Raw genomic sequence first — 21,365 nt, forward strand, 5'->3', positions numbered from 1 at the left:
TTGGAGTTACAAAATTCTTCTTTGTCTTTTCACTTTGATCAGCTTCCTTCTTAAAATCATCTTGTGAATATGTTGAGCTTGTACCTTCATCAACTGGAGCTTTCCCGCCTTTAATTCCCTTCATTTTTTCCTCTTCATCTATCTTATATTGTAAGTGTTCTTTTCATGATCCCTTGAGTTTTTCGATCTCATCACGGGTTTCGTCAAATTCTCCTTTCTTTTAAGTAAGGTCTTCCTGAAATCTGTCCTTCAACAATTTCCTTCTTTCTTCTGCTTCTTCAACCTGTAGCTTGATAAGAGAGGCATTTTCAACTTCTCCGTTGAGTACCTATTTCTATTCCTTTTTCTTCTAATCTCAATCTCAAGCATTCTTAGATAAGATGAAGATGTTTCCAATTTCTTTTTATTTTGGTCAACTGCAGATATGTATCTTTGATCAAATTCCTTCCTTTCAGTTTTTGCTTCCTACATCTATTGTTTGAGCATGCTAATCTCTGCAAAGGTTGTGTCAAGTTCTTATTTCTTATGTCAAACTTCTCTCTTGAGGTCTTGTGTCTATTTTTTCTTGAATTCTTCAAATTGAGTTCTAAGGTTGCTAATCATATTCTCAGTCTCTTCATTTTCCTTGATGAGTTCTTTTGTTGTCTTCAATTCTACTTCCAAAAGTCTTGTATTTTCCTTTTGACTCTTGAGTTCCTTTATCCCCTTGATCACTTGATTTTGAAACTTTTTCTTACTCATTTATCCAATTTCTTCATCATAATAAGAAGGATCCAAATTTTCAATAACATCTTGACCTAATTGCTTTGTTGAATAGATATTATGAAGCTTTTCCCAAATATCTTTAGTTGTTGAACATTGACCAAATTTTTTTTTCACAAAATTTGGAAAAACAATAAAAAATTCATTCATGGCTTTTGAATTGTACCTTTTAGCTTCACCGGTAGATGTTTCTCTAGAAACAATTGATTGACATACATCATCAGCTTGCAAATGGAATTCCATTCTAGATTTCCTTATCAAGTAATTATCTACATCAAATTCAGGAGTTGGCGCACAATACTTATTTTCTTCAGATGTTTCTATTCTTGTACCTTCTTTTGCATCCTTTGAATTATTTTCAACTTTATTCTTTGAATTTCCCATCTCTATGCTGTTAGATCTTCCTTCTAGCAGTTAAGGTTTTACTGAAAGAACCAAGCTTTGATACTGATTGTTGGAAATACTGAGAGGGGGTGAATCAATATTTCTTAGCAATTAGCTTTTTGATCCTTTTCAGAGCATTAGTTATTATTCAGTTATTATTAGTGTTATTTTTCAACAATTATGAATAATAATCAACCGTAAACAACACCATACAACAATGCAAAAAGATAAAATAATAGACACATAAAATCTTAGGTAGAAAACCCCCTTCGGTTCAAAAACCACTAAACACTTCTCTAGTAATTGTCTTCTTCTCGCTTTAAAAGAAATATTTATTACATAAATATTTCAGCTACAATTGAGGGATGTGTCAAGCCCATAATTCATAGGCCATAGCCTATGGGACACTACTAAACCCTAATATCCTACTGCAACAAGAAGAATACCCCAATGCCCTGTAGATCATGCCACAACGTGATGAGTGCCCCAACACTTTGTTTATCAGTTAATTTTGGAAAGGATGCTTTGCTGCATTGTTATTTTATTAACCACAACTAAATGGATTAAATAACACCTTATGCAAGCCACGAATTTCCCTAGCACCACATAACTGCCCTAAAGTGTTCTTAGGCCATAACCTAAAGGTGACTCCAATGGCCTGCCTTGTAGCACCCTGCCACTCTCATGAGCCATAAGACTATGTTTCACAATTTTCAGACTAGACCCCCCTGTACACTGAATCAATGAAGGAAAGTTGTAAAGAAGATATTGTATGTCTGACCTGTAGGAATTTACAGGGTAAGTTCCTCAGAAAGAATACCAAAAGGACACCACTCACAACCAGATCTCAAATCAATACACCAGTATTTTTGACGTGGTTAAAACCCTCAGAGTGCAAGGAGGGAAACAGTCCACGGCCTGTCCCAACGTGGGTACAGACAATTTATTAATCAAAGAATGAAAATTTACATAAGCTTCTCTCATGCACAGATTACACGAACAATGACCCTCCATGCGCTTTAAATAGAACTCATGGACCAATCGGGTGTCAAGCCACGGATCAAGTGTCGATAATACCGAGGTGAGAGTGAACCGTCGGATCACTACATATCATGACCGTCGGATTGTAAGTTACAATATGTACAACGGTAAAGAAAGACACTTTACCTAACTCTATACCTAACTCTAAACTAGACCAAGTTGATCTTAACTATATCCTATGTGTCGGAATATCCTAACATCCCCCCTTAAGAACAACTTGGGATAGGATTGAAGGATTTACAAATATGACACAATAGGAGAAGGAAGGAGGCACTAGAGCCTATCCCCCCTTAGTGACAACTTCCTGAACTCTAAGCATATATCGAAGTTTAGTGAACTTCGCCTCTGTGAGAGCCTTTGTGAAGATGTCTGCAATCTGATCATCTGTTGGACAATATTGTACTTCAAGAGCATGGTCATGAATGAGTTTTCTGATGAAGTGCATGTGTAGTTCGATGTGTTTGCTGCGCTGATGCTGGACTGGATCTTTGCATAGCTGAATGGCACTTTGATTATCACACCAAAGGGAGGTTGGATGCTGCTGCTCAAAGCCAAACTCTAATAGGATCTGACGAAGCCACAAGGCTTCCTTACTAGCTTCCACGGCACCACGATACTCTGCTTCTGCTGACGAAAGAGAAATGGCAGCCTGTTTCTTACAAGCCCATGTAATAGGTCCTGAACCAAGAGTGAAGACATAACCGGCAGTAGACTTCCGATCATCAGGGTCACCAGCCCAATCAGAATCAGTGAAACCAACTAACAGAGGAGCTGCTTTGGCACTGTAATGAATCCCAAACTGTACTGTACCTCAAACATAACGAAGTATTCTTTTGGCTGCTTTCCAGTGACTTTCACGGGGGTTTTGCATAAAACGAGCAACAAGGCCAACAGCAAAGGAAAGATCAGGATGAGTATGGGTTAAGTACAAGAGTTTTCCTACAAGTTGACGGTATAAGGTAGCATCAACTTCAGGAGAAGAACAAGAGACTAAAAGTTTGACTCCAGACTGAAAGGGAGAAGGGGCTGGCTTACAGTCTTCCATGTGAAAATGACGAAGAATATCACAAGCATACTTGGACTGGGAAAGGGAAATACCCTCCTTGGATTGCAAGACTTGAAGACCGAGAAAATAGTGTAAGTGTCCTAAGTCTGTCATTTCAAATTTCTTTTTAAGGATAGACTTCACATGGTTTATAAGGTTGGGATCACTACCAGTAAGGATAAGATCATCAACATAAAGAACAAGGATGATAAGAGAGTCACCCACTTTCTTGGTGTAGACAGTATTGTCAGAATGACACCTAGAAAAGCCAGATTCTAAAAGAAAGCTATCCATTTTGGCATACCAAGCCCGAGGAGCCTGCTTGAGACCATAAAGGGATTTCTTAAGTCGACACACAAGGCTTGAGTCTGTTTGTATGAAGCCAATGGGTTGTTCCATATAGATTTCTTCCTGCAAGTCCCCATGCAAGAAGGCAGATTTAACATCCATTTGATGGACTTCCCATTTTAAAGAGGCAGCAAGGGAAAGAACAAGGCGGATAGAGTTCATTTTGGCAACAGGGGCGAAGGTTTCAGTGTAGTCAATTCCTTCAACCTGTGAAAAGCCCTTAGCAACAAGACGAGCTTTATGTTTATCAATTTTGCCATCTGGTCCATACTTGGTTCTGTAAACCCATTTACATCTTACAAGTTTTCGTCCCGTTGGTAGAGGAACAAGATCCCATGTATCATTTGTCATCAATGAATGATATTCTTCATTCATAGCTGCTTCCCAATGTGGATGGCCTGAAGCTTCTGCAAAAGTGTCAGGATCATGATTTACTGGAGCTTGAGCCAGTAAAGAAGAGGCTCTTTCAAACTGAGAACGTGTACGTCGCTGATCTGTAGGATCACCGGCAAGATCACCTGCTGCATCTCGAGTAGCACGGACCCATCTTGGAAGTTGAGGATCCTGAGAAGGTGGGGGAGGATTGTCATCCTCACTTTCATCATCTGAAGAAGAAATGTTTTCAAAAGTAGAAGAGATAGGAAGAGGTGGCACATCCGCCGGACTAGGCTCGCAGGCCGATTTATTTTCATCAAATTTTACATCTCTTCTAATGATAACATTTTTGGACTTAAATGGAATAAGTCTGTAACCTTTTACATCTTCAGAATATCCAACAAAAGTGCATTTCTCACTCTTAGGTTCTAAAGCTTTATGCTTTTCATCTGGAATATGGGCCCATGCTTCACTTCCAAACACACGAAAGTGACTTACATCTGGTTTAATGGAACTCCAAGCTTCTTCTGGAGTGATATTCTCTAGAACCTTAGTAGGAGTGCGATTGATTATATAATTTGCACAATTAATTGCTTCGGCCCAAAAACTAAGACTGAGTCCTTTAGATTGCAGCATACAATTAGCCATTTCCTTTAAGGTGCGATTTTTCCTTTCAGCTACACCATTTTGTTGTGGAGTGTATGGAACAGTATGTTGCATTTGAATTCCATTTTCAGTGCAAAAGTTGATGAATGTGTTTTTAACATATTCTCCACCATTATCAGTTCGTAGCTTAAGAATTTGATGTCCAGATTGTTTTTCAACAAAGGCTTTGAAGGCCAAAAAAGTGTTAAATACTTCGCTCTTGAGTTTTAAGAAGTATACCCAAGTGCGTCTGGAGAAATCATCAATGAAGGTTAAGAAATACTTGCAACCAGAGAATGAAGCAACAGGAAGAGGACCACATAAATCACTGTGCACAAGCTGTAAAGGGGCTGAGGCGTGCCAAGAGGCACGTTTGTCAAAACTGTCCCGATGATGTTTTCCGAGTACACATCCGGAACAAACACCATCTCTGCAAGATATCATAGGAAGACCTGTCACCATATTTTCTTTACATAGATGCTGAAGGGAGCGATAGTTTAAGTGACCAAATCGCTCATGCCAAAGTTTGCTCACTTCATCATTATGAGCAACAAATGCTGAGGGAAGATTTGATGACCCAAAGTTGTGAAACTTATACAACCTTGTGGAATCATCAGCAAGACCAGTAGCTAGAATCTGTTTAGGATCTTTTAGATCCTTGATTACAACATCATGAGGTGAAAATTCAACAATTTTGCCTTCACCTGAATGAGTTATCTGATAGACAGATAGAAGGTTGGAGGATAAGGTTGGAACACATAATACATCATTAAACTGACCATTGTCTAGATGAACAGTTCCAGTCCCTACAACACTAAGAGATCTATCATCACCAACATATATATTTTTGGTGTTACAACCTTTTAAAGAAAAAAACATGGCTTGGTTTTTGGCCATGTGATAAGAGGCTCCAGAATCAATGAGCCACTCATGAGAATGAGAAGAAGAAGAAGATACATTTAAAGCATAACCAGACTGAGATGATTGACAACGACATGCAGAAAGTGCCATTCCGGAAGTTGAAGTTGAAGTAGGCTCCACATGGATGTTATGTTTCTTCATTGCGGCTTCCAAGGCTTCCATCTTCTTAAAGCATTTAGATTCTAAGTGGCCATCTCGATTACAAAAGTTACAATGTCTGTCAGTCCTCTTCCATTTGTTTTTATTGGTCTTGTCATTTTGCTGAAATGATCTTTCATCTTGAGGCTGAGTTGGTTTAGGACCATTCCTTTGAGGATAAGACTTCTTAGGATTCTTTGAATTTGGTTGCTGCTGGGCGGCTAACGCTTTCGAGGAAGAGTTTCCAAGATTAAGAAGACCAAGGTGTAAGAGTTTTTCTTGTTCTCTTATTAAGGAATCACAAAAGGAGTCAAAGGAAGGGGGTTTGTAGTCTTTGCCTTGACAAATGAAAGCTTCCCTTGTAGAATGGAAAGTGGAAACAAATACAGAGTAGGCTGGTCCCAACTTAGTAAGGATGGAATAAATAAGGTTACCATCTTCTTTCTTAACTTTAACACCTTCCAAGAGATATCTAAGGGTCTTGAATTTGGACAAGAAATCTTCAATGCAAGAAAAATTATTAGGATCCAAAGTAAGCAACTCATTCTCAAGTTGATGGGCTCTAATTTCATTTTTAATCCCAAAAACTTTAGCAAGTTTTTCTAATGCTTCATGAGGAGTTTCAATTTCTGCAATGTGGAATCTAAGATCAGGAGAAACAGACATTCCTATCAAACCACGTGCTTGATCTTGTCTATTTTCCCATTTTTCGGCCTTGTCTTCATCTTTGGGTTTCTTCTCTTGGTCTGTGGCTATTCTGAAGAGACCTTTACTTCTAAGTAAATCTCCCATGTAGGCTACCCATTGGAAGTAGTTAGTGCTGTCAAGAATGACTTGGCATGGACTTTCCATTTTTTGAAAAAAAAACCTGCAGCTGAAGATGCTGAAAGTAAGTGGTCCAATGGATATATCTCGAAAAAATAGGCGGTTTTAAAAAAAACGGCTCTGAAAAAGGCTTCCGGATGAAGAAGTTATGGCTTTTTGAAAAAAAATTGTTGACGTTGCCGGCAAAGTGCGCGAATGTGCGGGAATGAAAAAATCCGCCCCCACAAAATGGAGACTTGAACCCAAGACCTCTACTCTCTTAAAAATTCTTTGAACCAATTGATCTATACAAAATATTTGAGAGAGAGAGAGAGAGAGAGAGAGAGAGAGAGAGCGGGGGGGGGGGGGGGCTCGATTTGCGTGCTTGCCTTGGGAAGGCTCTTTTCCCCTACAAAACACAAAACACAAAACCCAACACGAATATGCAAAGAAAAACGAACCTTACGGCTCAAAGTTAGCTTTAGCCAAAAAACTAGAATTTTAAAAAAAAATCTCAAAGTTAGCTTTTAACCGAAAAACTAAATATTTTTCTCAATGTTTCTGATTTTCCAAGATCACACTAAGGTGCAGGGAAAAGAGCATACGCATGAGAAAAATCCTTTCTTTCTGTTTCTGATTTTCCCAGATCGCACAGAGTCGCAGGGCAAAGAGCATACGCAGAAATGAAAGGTATAGATCCGGGAAAAAAAAAAGGCTAAATAAACCGAAACCGAAATAAGCAGAGAGAAAATGACAGTAAACTGCAAAAAAACACTGTATACCTCCCGATCTGAAAAATGACGCAGCTAGGGCTACCGGAAACCTTTTCGCGTGAAACGAAAGGGGTTCCTCACTGAAACAGATGCTCCGAACGCAACAGAGCAGTCCTCTCGGCCCGAAAGCAGTCAGAAACAACAGATCTAGGAAACGACAGCCGCATGCAGTTCTACCGGCTTCAGATTTGGATCACCAACGGACGCGGCCCTCAAATAGCTCTGATACCATGTAGGAATTTACAGGGTAAGTTCCTCAGAAAGAATACCAAAAGGACACCGCTCACAACCAGATCTCAAATCAATACACCAGTATTTTTGACGTGGTTAAAACCCTCAGAGTGCAAGGAGGGAAACAGTCCACGGCCTGTCCCAACGTGGGTACAGACAATTTATTAATCAAAGAATGAAAATTTACATAAGCTTCTCTCATGCACAGATTACACGAACAATGACCCTCCATGCGCTTTAAATAGAACTCATGGACCAATCAGGTGTCAAGCCACGGATCAAGTGTCGATAATACCGAGGTGAGAGTGAACCGTCGGATCACTACATATCGTGACCGTCGGATTGTAAGTTACAATATGTACAACGGTAAAGAAAGACACTTTACCTAACTCTATACCTAACTCTAAACTAGACCAAGTTGATCTTAACTATATCCTATGTGTCGGAATATCCTAACATGACCAACCCTGAAAGCCATTGAGCACTGTATAGTCATTTTCAACTTGATAACTACACAAAATTTCACATCAACTCACTTCATATCATTATCACTATTCAACTGCACATCTACTAGCTACCTCTACTTGCCACTGTACTGAGATGCTCATGAATGAATATGAATTAATTCTCATGCATTGCTGCCACACTGTATCAAGTTATACATGATGTTGCAACCATATAGAACTTCTATCAAATGATGACACAACCCAAGATGCCTCAGGTCATCTTGATGTCTTGTAATCAATGCACTCAGGATCTATCCTTAGAGAGCTACTAACATATATGTAAGCACATTGTCTGGTTGGTCAAGCCCTTCTATCCATCTTTATTCAATATGTTGTACAACTAGATGGTATTTCCTTCAACACTTTTTTCCCTGCAAGATTACAATTATGCTATCATCCACATATCCCTAGGTTATGCAAGAGAAACCCTAGGTCAATACCAACCCTAGGTCAGTATAGTCATATGCGCATGAGTCAAGTCAATTTGGTCACGTGAAAGGTATCGACTAAATCATTGTCATCCAATACTTAGGTGTCAAATCAAAAGTTAATGTCATCAATAGGACTACAACATTGTGATACCAAGGTTAACCCAATGTTGAATCTAGATAACATTGTGATGTAATAATAAAGTCAAGGTCAAGGTATTAATATACTTAATCTAATATGTCAAGTCCATTCTGAAAGTCAAGATGCCAACATACTTATGTCACCTTATAGTCAAGTCAGGTCAACATGATAATGTCAACACAAGCTAAGGTCTACTTACTATTTCATATCATATACTCATATTTTTGTCAACACTTCTACTTGTCATGGATAGGCATCAATTCATAGTTAACGTCACAATCAGGTTAAAATTAAACAATGTCAAATGTTGTAGCAGTCAATATGTTATGTCAAATGTAGTATTATTATAAGGTCTCTCTCTCACTATTGGTGTTACTTATAACTTTTGGTCACTTCCTTGCCTTAACATTATTCCTTACACATCTTTCAAGTGGAGAATGAGAACATATTTTAAGCAACCAATAAGGTGCATGAATTCAGGAGCTAATTCATATGTTAGATAACTATAGTCAAGCTCTGCTAGACATGATGCTATAGATGTCACTGTAAAATACTAGGTCTATGAGTCAAATTGTCACATCATTGTTTCCTAACGAGTTTAACTAACTGTAACACACATAAGTCACTGCTATCTTAAGTGTCATGTCATATCTAAATAGATAGTGTCACAATCAAATAAAGTCAAGGTCAACCATCATCACCAGTAAATCAATATTTCATTTTATAATCAAGGTATTTGTTGTTATGCCACAGTTAAATTAGGTCAAGGTCAAGTCATGGTATTATACTTGTTGTAGATTACTTTCTCACTATATTACAGCCTCATTACAGTCATACAAACATGTTCAAGGATTACTATTTGTTCATGTCATATAGTCACAACATTATGTCATTTTGTCACAACTGTCAAGATATCAATTCATGCAATCATTGTTCGAGGTCATTGCTCAATAAACAAATGTATTACTGCCCACTATGTTAATCAAATTATTGTCATAAAAGGTTACTTTTGTTGCTGGTAGGAATAGAGGGTACAAGGCAGATTATATAATGTCAAAATTCATTTGATTCACTCCAGGAGAGAGACTAAAACTTCTTGGAACACCTGAACCTTAGTGATTAGGTAATAACAACAATTTTCTTTGTAAATTACTCAACAATACTTGTGACCGAGTGATAATAGGAAACCCTCGGTGGATATGTTTTTTACAGGCATGCAGCCTAGCCCTGGTAGAGGATCGAGGGTCTAACTTACCCTTTTTTCTTCCCCAAACAAAATAAAAGAAGAAACACATTATAATTAGATGCCATACCTAAATGTTGAGAGAAAGAAAATGATTATATCCAAGTTTGGCTATCCCTAGCTCTTTTACAATGTAGTTACAGGTAGCCAAAAATTTCTTCCTCTTAAGTGGAAGAAAATTTCAAAGATAAGAATATTGAGATTTTATGTGATCTATGATGATTAAGGTCTATCCTTTTTCTAGTGTTTTAGTGGGGCTTTAAGGTCTCTTTTCATAGAGTTTTGGAAGGCCAATTAGGGGCTATATTAGGTAGGTTTTTAGGATATTTTAAACACTTTTTATTATTAATAAATTTAATTTATTAATCATCATTTATTTGTTTGTTTAAATACTAAGGATTTTGTACACTAATCCTTTCTTGGTGTGTTTTGTAGGTGACACATGGGTGCATGAAGTCAATGATTTATTTATTATCTTTGGTTCTTGAATTGATGTAACTTATACGTGGTGAGATTACGGTGATAAAATTTGAAAAAGGAAACTCCGTGGGCAAGGGGAGCTGGTTCGAAGCTTAGGGTTTCAGTTTTCAGAGCTTACTGAACCAGGGGCGGAACTGGAGGCGCACAGGATCAGAATAGCGGAACTTCATAGGAGGGGACAGGGATTGACCCGACAGATGGTAAACGAGGGGTCCATAGGGACCCCAACTTTCAGACAAATAGTCATGCAGAAACAAGCAGCGCAGGAAGGTGTGAAGATAATAGGGTATGGAAAGCAACAGAAAGAAGATGGCACAAGCAAGGAGAGGAAACAAAAGGAGAACAAGGAGGAAACCAACAACTCAAAAATGAAAGGAAAAGAGAGCACCGAAAAGGCGAACAACAGGAAGGAAGGAAAAGCAGGGCAGGAACATACTGTCCATGATACTAAACAAATAGAGAAGGAAAAGAAGGGAGAGGAGGAAAACCGGACAAAAGAAGGAGAGGAGGAAAGGAATGAACCAAACACCAGCAATGATAAAACAGTGCGGGGAACATGCAAGCCCAAAAAAGCAGAGGCCCTGAGGGTGGTGATTACAGATCCGGAAATTCAAGCCTACAGAGAACATATGGCTGAACACGCAGTGATTTGCAAGTTCATGGGACTCTGGCCAACAGAAAGAGCACTATGTCAATGGATCAAACAGCAATGGAAACCCAAAGGTGATGTTAGATTACACCTAGGAGCTAAAGGTTTTTTTACTGTTGTTTTTTCGAATCTAGAAGATAAGGATAGAATATTTGATGGGGGACCTTTCTTCTTTGCTTCGGCAGGTCTCTATATGAGACCTTGGAAACCCAACTTTGTGCCAGAGAGAGAAACCTTTACACAGGTCCCAGTCTGGATACGCCTTTTCTCCCTTCCAATAGACTATTGGGGCTATGCAGCTCTAAAGCAGATAGGAGATCATCTAGGAACTTTCATAAAAGCTTCGGAAGCCACGCTGCAGAGAAGGTACACTTCCTGTGCTAGAATATGTGTGGAGATGGATGTTTCAGGAGCTTTACATGAGGGACTATGGTTGGAATACAGGGATGAGGACTATTTCCAAGCTATTGACTATGAGCAGATCCCTTTTCGCTGTAGAAAATGTCATGAACATGGACATTTAATAAGAGAATGTCCATTAAACAAGAAAGAGGAAGAACCTAGAGGAGAGCAGGTAGGAAAGAACAGGGATACCTTCATAAGACCCAAAGCAAGACAAAGAGCAAACAGAAAAAGACCAAACAGAACAGGAACAACACCAATAATGCCTTTGAAATATTAGATACGGAAACAGAATCAGAAGAGCAAAATAAGGAACCAAATACTGATGAAGGAAATAAAGAAACAACAGATCATACAACCAAAAGAGTGGAGGATCATCTTAACAGCGCAGAAGTTCATATGCAGGGAATAACAGAAGGGCCAGATGAAGATGCAGAAATGATGATTAGTGATGTTGGAAGTGAGGAAATGGAACTGAATGAGGTTTTGGAACAGGAAGGTGTTAACCTACCAGTAATGGTAGAAAACTGGAAAACGCAAGGAATGGAAAACGTCCCGGAAGAGGAGATTAGAAAAATCAATAAAATATTTATTGCAAGGCAGAAGGCAGAGCTGGATAGGCAGAATAAGAAATTGGGTATAGCGAAAGGATTGGGAATCCACACAAAAAGCCCACTTTATTCATCAACCAGCTCGAAACAAAGGAAAAGGAGAGGTCGCAGAACAAACAGTGAGACACTGCAGGACCTGGGAATATTAATGATAAACTCTGGTAAGATGAAAGCTCTAGAAGCTTTCCCTCCTTACCAATAATATTTTTAGTTTTAAATGAAGGTCATCTCGTGGAACGCTAGAGGGCTCAATAGCCAAGCGAAACAAAGGCTCCTGAAAAGGAAGATCCAAAAAGAGAAACCGGATATCATGTTTGTACAAGAAACCAAATGTGCAAGCAACACCATGGAGACTATCAGCAAAAGGCTTGGTAAACATATAAAATATATGGAAACTGCCAGTCATGGCTGGGAGGGAGGTCTAGTTACCCTATGGGACACCCGGGTGATCAACATTCTCTCAGCAGAAGCGACCAGATCCTTTATAGCTATAGAAACTCAATTGATTGGCAATTCTGAGACATTTCTATGCACCAACGTTTATGGACCTCAAAAACTAGAAGAAAAATTCATATTCCTACGTTCTCTTACAAATTTAAAGCTCAGATATCCCAGTACGAAGACAATCATGGGTGGAGATTTCAATATGATAACTTCGCTTTTGGAAAAGAAAGGAGGGATTAGGAAACTCAACAAGGACTCGGAAGTTTTCACTGATTTCATTGGTTCAGCCAAACTAGTGGACATCCTACCAAAAAGTGGAGCCTTCACCTGGAATAATAGGAGAGGAGGTGAGAAACAGATAGCCTCTCGGCTTGACAGGTTTCTTGTTTCTGAAAGCATACTGTTGGAGGGAGTAATAGTGGAATCAGATATTCTTCCAACTGGGGGGTCAGATCATTGGCCCATCTCTCTTGTGGCTGCTATCCAGGGGACTCCTAGAAACAAGCCATTTAGATTCGAGAAATTTTGGCTTAATCACCCGAATTTTATTCAACTTGTGGAGAAGTGGTGGCAGGAACCGACGGACTTAAGAGGAACCAAAATGTACAAACTACAAAGCAGATTAAGATACATCAAAAACAGAATCAAAGAGTGGAATGTTACAGTTTTTGGGAACATATTCAAGGAGAAAGCCATAATTGAGGAGAAATTAGAACAAATTCACAAAGGTTGGACAAATGGGGACAGTGACCAAGACTCAGCAGACCAAGAAAAAATCCTAATGCAACAATGGCAGCTCCGCTGTCAACAGGAAGAAACACTATGGAAACAAAAGTCCCGGATACAATGGCTCAAGGAAGGGGAACAGAACACCAAGTTCTTTCATAGGTCTGCTCTGGATTATAGAGGGGCCAACAAAATCCTCAGTCTCAACAACGAAAGAGGAGATACTCTTCAGAATCATCAAGAAGTGGCTACCCTGCTCACAAATCATTTCAATAATATAGCTCAGGAGCCTGAAGTAGACAGAACAAAAGCAATTGATGAGCTTACCAAGTCCATTCCTAAAACAATCACCAATGAGCAAAACCTGGCTCTAACTAGGGAAATCTCGTTGGAGGAAGTGGAAGAAGCTGTTAAGAGCATGCCGAATGACAAGGCACCTGGGCCTGATGGCTTCACCATCAACTTTTATAAAGCATGCTGGGAAGTTGTTAAAACTGATGTCTGGGAAGTGGTGGAAGACTCTCGGCGTTCTAGCTCGATTCTCAAATCGCTAAATTCTACCTTCCTCGCCCTGATTCCCAAAGAAGCAGAAGCCAACACCCCAGCGAAATTTAGGCCTATCGCTCTATGTAATGTAATTTATAAAATCATTTCTAAAGTTATTGCCAACAGATTGAAACCCATTCTTCCTGGCCTAATCTCTGAAGAGCAATCTGGGTATGTTGAGGGAAGACAGATTATGGACAATATATTACTGGCCCAGGAGATGATTCATACTCTTCACACCAGGAAAACAACAGGGATGATGATGCAATTGGACTTATCTAAGGCTTATGATAAGGTCAACTGGAACTACCTTGAAGCCATCTTGAAAGCTTTTGGTTTTGACAATCAATGGATTAAATGGATCTTGGCACTGATTAAATCCACTAAGTTTTCTATCCTTGTCAACGGCTCCCCTGCCAATCCCTTCTCCCCCTCCCGAGGTATCAGACAAGGAGATCCACTGTCTCCTTTCCTCTTTGTCATCCTGATGGAAGGTCTGAGCAGACTCATTTGCAGAGCTAAAGAAGAAGGAAAGATCAAAGGATTACAGCCTTTACCGTCAATTCCAGCGACAACTCACCAGCAGTTTGTTGATGATACAATGCTGCACGGGTCGCCTACTGTTAAAGAAGCCCTGGGTTTTAAGAAGATTCTCAATCTGTTCAGTGAAGCCTCAGGTATGGAAATTAATCTTTCTAAATCTACCATATTTTTCTTCAATACGCATTTAGCTGTTCAAAAAAATCTGTCTAGAATTTTAGGCTTCCGCAGGGGAAATCTCCCCTCAAAGTACCTAGGTGCTCCACTTACAGATAAACCCTGGCAAAAAAAGCATTGGGAGAAGATTCTCGCTAATATGGAGAAGAGATGTCAACACTGGACCCACAGAGCTCTCAATTTTGCAGGGAGGCTTGTCCTAACAAAAGCAGTTTTGCAAGCCATTCCTCATTACCTGCTCTCCATTATCCCTGCTCCAAAAGGAGTATTACAGCAGATGAGAGTAATTCAAAGATCCTTCGTATGGACTGGCAATGCAGAGAAGAAAAAATGGGCACTAGTGGCTTGGAATAAGTTGTGCAAATCTAAGAACTTGGGAGGTTTAAATTTGTTGGACCCGTCTACGATCAGCAGAGCTTGTGGTGCCAAGCTTTGGTGGAGATGGCTGAAGGAACCCAATCTTCCGTGGGAAAAACACTGGAAGGAAAAGTATGCTCCAGGGTACAGCAATCAAGACTTAATCAGAATGCAGGAAAGTCCAGATGGTTCTCCAATTTGGAACCTTGCCAGAAGAAATCGAGGAATTGTTCAGGAACATAGCTTCTGGGAAATTCGCAATGGGGAGACAGCTTTATTCTGGGAGGATGCCTGGCAACAATTCCCGAAGCTGGGAGGACCCGAGTTTGCAGACCTACAAAGACAATGTCAGGGGATGGGGAAAACCACAGTAAATCAGTACTGGAACCACAGTAGCAGGGACCAGGAATGGAGAGAATGGATGATTAACGAAACAGAAAACACAACTGAGGCGAACAACAATGTCAGGGACCTGCTTAACCTTCTAAACAAAAGGAAAATAAGGAAAGCTGAGGACAAAGACCAACTAAGATGGGGCAAGAAAGGAAGTGGCAACTTCACGCTCAAAGAAGCCAGAGATAATCTCGAAAACTCAGAGCAAATTGAGGAGGTTCAATGGAGCAGCAAGGTCTGGGATTCTTTGTTTTGGCCTAAGATTAAAACTTTCCTCTGGCTCCTGATGCGTAGGAAAACACTCACCTGGGAGAATCTCCGTAAGAAAGGGTTTCACGGCCCATCTAGGTGCCCCATGTGCAACAAGGAAGAAGAATCGATGAATCATCTCTTCAACACATGCGCTTGGGCTTGTCACCTATGGAACTGGGCGGAAAACATAATGCAACAGACAGACAGAACCAGAGACTCTATCCAGGATTCCATTATGAATTGGCGAAGCATTTATTCCAGCAATTCGAGAATCAACAGTATATGGAGAACACTGCCAGGATTTATTACCTGGACAATTTGGAAGGAACAGAATAGAAGAATTTTTCTAAGCGAACACAGAGACATAAATCATTCGCTAGAAACAATAACCCAAAATGTGAGACAATTAATTCTGGTCAGATGCAAAGCAGAAAAAGATAACCAAGTTTCGGTTAGAGACTTACGTATTTTAAAAGCTTTCAAACTGGATGATGGAAGAAGCATGGTCACAACGAACTGTCAACAGGAGCCGAACACCACGTCAACTTTCTGGAAACGACCTCCTGCAGGCTTTCTCAAGCTAAATTTCGATGGAGCGTCAAGAGGCAATCCAGGTCTGGCAGGTATCGGGGGCATCATTAGGAACAGTGCAGGCGAGATTCAACATATCTACAGCAGAGCCTTAGGAGAAGGAACAAACAACGAGATGGAGTTCGCTGCCATGGAGCAAGGTCTCAGAATTCTCAGAAAGATTCAGGTTGGCGCAGCGGTGGTTGAGGGAGATTCTCAGCTGGCGATAACAGCGGCAAGAAAGTTATATGCGGGAACAAAAGCAAGCAAGGTAACAAAACACTGGAGACTTGCCAAGGTGACTGAAAACATAGCAGAACATCTGGGGGAGCTGAAAGGCTTGATTTTTCAGGTTGTGCGACGTAAAGCCAATATGGTTGCGGACCATCTGGCGAATTATGGAATTGAGCACCCAACTAGCATGTGGGACAGCTGTTGGCAGGACGTCGCATGCCCCGAATTAAAAGAGAAGTGTACCTTGCTCTCAAGGCAGGATTTGGCCAACGAAATATGAGGCTGTTGGGTCGGTAATCTAAAACCTTGTCATTCCATGAAGAGATTTGTGCGTACCGCAGGCACTATTAAGGAAGGACAAGCAGATCAGGAGCATTCAATGCTCAAGCAGGAGGAAGGGAGTCTCATCCCAGATATGATTACTAAGGATTTGCGCCACCGACGCCCCGTCAAGCAATGGGACACTTGGCATGATCCGGAGGAGGAGAGAAGAGGTGACAGCAAGGGAAAGAATTCGAGACATAACCAAAACAAACTGTCACCGCACAGAAGTAATGATGACAAGACATGCAAGCTAAAGGGGAAGGAACGGTCTTCTGCCGGTAACTCCTCCTTCGACATCTATATAGTTACAGCAACAGGCAGGGGCAAAAGCATTGTTTTATCGTGTTGTAAGCTTGAACCCGTCTCTTTCGCCGGCAGAACTCAGAGCTATCTTGTGTGTGTTAGTGAGATCATGGCAGGGGAAGGAAGCCGGAATGCCTCTGCCAATAGGGACCTAAAGAAAGCCAGGGAGGCATATGAGACCCGCACTTCGCGGAAGGACAAGCGGAAGATTGAAGACCTGGAGGCTAAGGTCACTGAAGAGGAAAGGAAACTGAAAGAGCAAGAACTGGAGAAGGAGGTGGACTGGATCCAGGATCCAGGCTCTGTAACCACACGCGCCACCCAATTTGTAAGAACGCAAGCTGAAAGTTGGAGGATGAAAACTCTGTTAGCCAAAGCCCTAAATATGCAGGGAAGCTATGCGGACCAACTGCGTCAAATCCAGCATAATATTGAGGCGATGTCTAAGGAACACATGGCTATCCTAGAGAGCTTGGATTTCAAGATAAGTGCCCTGGAACAAGAGGTTGAAACCATCACGAAGAAGCTCACGGTTCTAATTAAGCTCCTAAGGCAAACCATTGAGCAGGATGCTAGGCTGGCTGAGAACAGAAGGGACGATCACGCGGGCAACTTTCAGAGCAATCATCCCACGCCTGTGCAGGCAGGCAATTCGATGACTGAATCAGCTCCGGAAGCTTCCAAGAAACATATTGTGCTCAAGAAGTAAATGGCTTGGCTTCTGCCTTGGCTGGTTTTTTGTAATTTGGGTGGTCATTGGTGCTCTCTACCTGGTTTAGTTGGTATGTCGATAGTGATCTCTGTCTGCTGCTTCAGTTAGGTGTTTGTTTAGTTAAATGGTCTGAGTCAAACCCCTTTTTGCTCTGCCACCCTGCGTGGTGTGCTCGGGGTCGTATGGTGGTCTCTTATGGTAATATTGTGGGGTCTTGCAATGCAGTTTGGCAGCCCGGTGTCTGCACGAGCAGACTTTTTGTAATCTATGTACTTTTCTAATATAACAAGCTGATTTACAAAAAAAAAAAGAGATTATGGTGATAAACAATGTCATATATTGGCAACCGTATGATGAAGTGTCATGTCACTATCCCTTGGTGTTTTAGCCCAGAAGCTATGGTCACCAACTTCAATTGTGAATATCTCTCAATCCGAGAGGCCTCTCGGGGCATACCACATAATAACATAAACATATTTTCGAGAAGAATCTAATGAAATATATCTCTGACTCAAAATCAATGATTTGACCTACCAAAAACCCTCCACAAAGTTGGTGTATATCCTTAGTATTGGGAACCCAAACCCTAGGACTTGGGTTTTCAACCATCCAATAGTATAACTTCCTTCTTGATGTAATCTGAAAATTACTATAGGAAAAGTTTAGTAACCATTTGATATCAATGACTAGTGTTTTTAGTCAAAATAAAACCTTGTCAACTCTATGGGTTAGCATCAAGAAAAACACGATCCAACCTGGAAAACATCATAATTGTGATCATTGTCACCCTCCATTGCCCTGTTGCACAATTATTTCTTTGCATGGCCACTTTTAGATTATTTAGCTGTCAAGAAGTACTTTGTTTTCTACATTTAATATTCTAGTCTTAACATTCACAATGTCTTTCAATATGAGGCAAACATATGAGGAATTAGAGAAATTTCATATCAAGACAAATTGGAAGGGTTTTAACCATTAGTATTTCATAGGAAATCCCAAGGGTTTTAACCATTTTCATTTGAATTAATAGAGATATTCTAGGTTAAGAATGTTTGATTTCTAATTTTTTTTTTCTAGTTGCTTGTTTATTGGTTTTTGGCTTGGTTAACACTAGTACAAAATGGCTAATTAGTTACTAAAAAAGGGACTAAAATTTGCATATAAACGACCATTTTTTAGTCGGCGACCAATATTAGCTACTTTACAGTATCTTATTGTGCAACCAGTTTTTAGTTGTTTTTAGCTTAGTCATTAATTGGTTGTCTCAATTTAATTTTTTAGTAGTATATTTAGTCATAAATTGGGTCATTAATTTAGACATTGATTTAGTCATTAATAGCCACAACTAATGATCAAATACACAACAAAATATATTACTATATGATCACCTGAGAAAACCAATTAATGACTAAAGAAATATAACCAAAATGTTGGTCGCGTTATTAGGTAGTGTAAATTAGCTACTAATAGTCATATATATGCAAATTTTAGTCATCATTTGAAAACAATTAATGACCAAAGAAATATGACTAAATTTTGGTCATGTTATAACATAATGTAAATTAGCTACTAATAGTAATATATATGCAAAATTTAGTCTTCATTTGTAATCACAAATTTATCATTTACATTAGTCATTTATCTTTTTTTGTTAGTTTATAATCGACTGATTTAGTAGTTTATGTTCATTTCATTTACTTTCATTAATAATCATTATAAACGAATAATTTGGTCATATATTCATTTTATTTGTGTTCATCACTACTCAATATAAACTACTAATTTAGTAGTTTTAAATTTATTTTATGTGTTCATTACTAATCCACATAAATTAATTAGTATGATTTTGCGACTAAACAAAAAAAATGACATATAATGTACATGCTCATCTAATATGAAAATGCAAAGTTACAAAAGTATCTCTCTATTTTAACTAGCTCAAAGAAGAAAATTAATATAACAAAGATTAGAACGAATTCTCATGAGCTCCATAGTGAAACTGGTCGTTGGGTAGTTCCTAAAATGCCATGGATGGAAAGGATCTGCCATATATGTGAGAATAGGAACATCGAGGATGAAAACCACTTCCTCATAGAGTGCCCCGCGTACAACCACATTAGATCTCAGTTTCACAATCTTTGTTACAATACTGACCTTCCTAGCCTTTTACAGTGTCAAAATTATAGTGAGCTCGGAAGGCTTCTCTCCAAGATTTTTGAGCATAGGAATAAAATCTTAAATCAAATTAAATAATTTGTTTATAGGTCCGATAGACCAATGTTTGGTCTCAAGGGACGTTAACCATCATCATCATCATCATCATGTTAATTACAATGCTCAATAATATCAAGTACAACTATAAATAATTTCAACCACATAAATTATATTATATGAAATGTCAAGTATTATAATATGAGTTTCTAACTTAATATTGGTTGGACAACAATCTACACATGAAAAAAAATTCATCACTTCAAAACATTATCATTGTGTTTCCAAGACATTGCAGGTGAATTCACCAACTTTGAAGAATTGACCATTAGTTTCTATGTGTGTGCCTCATGCAAGATATTGTATTTAAGGGTATCACTAGACTAATTCTCTCTCTCTCTCTCTCTCTCTCTCTCTCTCTCTTTTTCATTTGTCACTCCAGTGTTATTTTTCTCCTCTTTCTTCAATTCTTACTTCTTACCATCATACTGAGTTCCTCTTCAGAAAAAAGAAGAAGATACAATGTAGAGTATAAGACATGAAAGATGATGACCACTGGAATATAAATTAAACTATACGATAACGGATTTATATGACATATACTTCAACATCAACAATTTCAATACCTTTTTTCCCTAGAAAAGAAAGAAACTTGAACAATTTTTCTTCTGTTGGGTGATAGTGGTCACTACATGGCCAAATGACCTATATAAACAAATAAAATAAAACATCACCATATAAAATAACACTTCAGTAACTTACTATTCAACATTAAAGAAAATATAAGGCACAATCATGCCAACTAAGTTACATGCTAAAAAGATTAGTCTATAAATAACTTGTAAAAACAAATAATCTGAGGTTTGATGTCTAATCCTTGTGATTTTATTTTCAAAAACATTTCATTCTCCAACGCATGAAGTTGGTCAAGTATATAGACAACCTGTGCTCAAATAACAACACGAAGGTAAACTTTTCTAATAGTGTTATAGAAATTTTTGTGCCTTACAGCTATAAGCATGAAATGTCCATAATCCAAGGGATCCAAAGTCCCTAAACATGTTGTTCCTACCCCTAGAGGAACAAGGCTAACAAACCACAGCAATTCACAGAAGTTCTCCACCAAAAACCACTCAGAAACAGTCAATTCAGGATCAATTCAGAGGCTCCACTAGCTGTCTGCGCTGAAATGCAGAGATTACACTGGCTAGGTGCACTGCAACGCAGGTAGAAGCACTACCAGGGTGCGCTGAGCGGGAAATGACAAATGGCAAGTTCATTCAACGAGGTGGAAAGACCCTGGAAGCTTCCAGAATCTTCTCCAATGACACTTGCCTCAATGAATTTGACTAGTGATGAGTAAGAGGCTCTTAGTCTCCAAGTGGAAGCAAGAACTGACAGAGGGAGAGGACACTAGTCAGATCTCAAGCTGACTCATCCTCTCTCCAAACATCTATATATGGATCTCTCCTCCATGAGATCCAGAGGCTGGAATTTTGTTATTGCAAAGAATTGCTGTTGGTTTGAGATTGGAATCATTGGGTGCTTAATGCTTTGAAGGGAGGTGAAGAAAGGATTTCATTCTCTGGGAGGTAGATGCTGGATTGGAACTCTCTTGGTTGTATCTCCTCCTGAACCTTGTTATTCA

Source organism: Pinus tabuliformis, chromosome 8, assembly GCF_031772625.1.
Source record: "Pinus tabuliformis cultivar Carrire ecotype Pingquan chromosome 8, CPIR1, whole genome shotgun sequence".
NCBI classification, from domain to species: Eukaryota; Viridiplantae; Streptophyta; class Pinopsida; order Pinales; family Pinaceae; genus Pinus; species Pinus tabuliformis.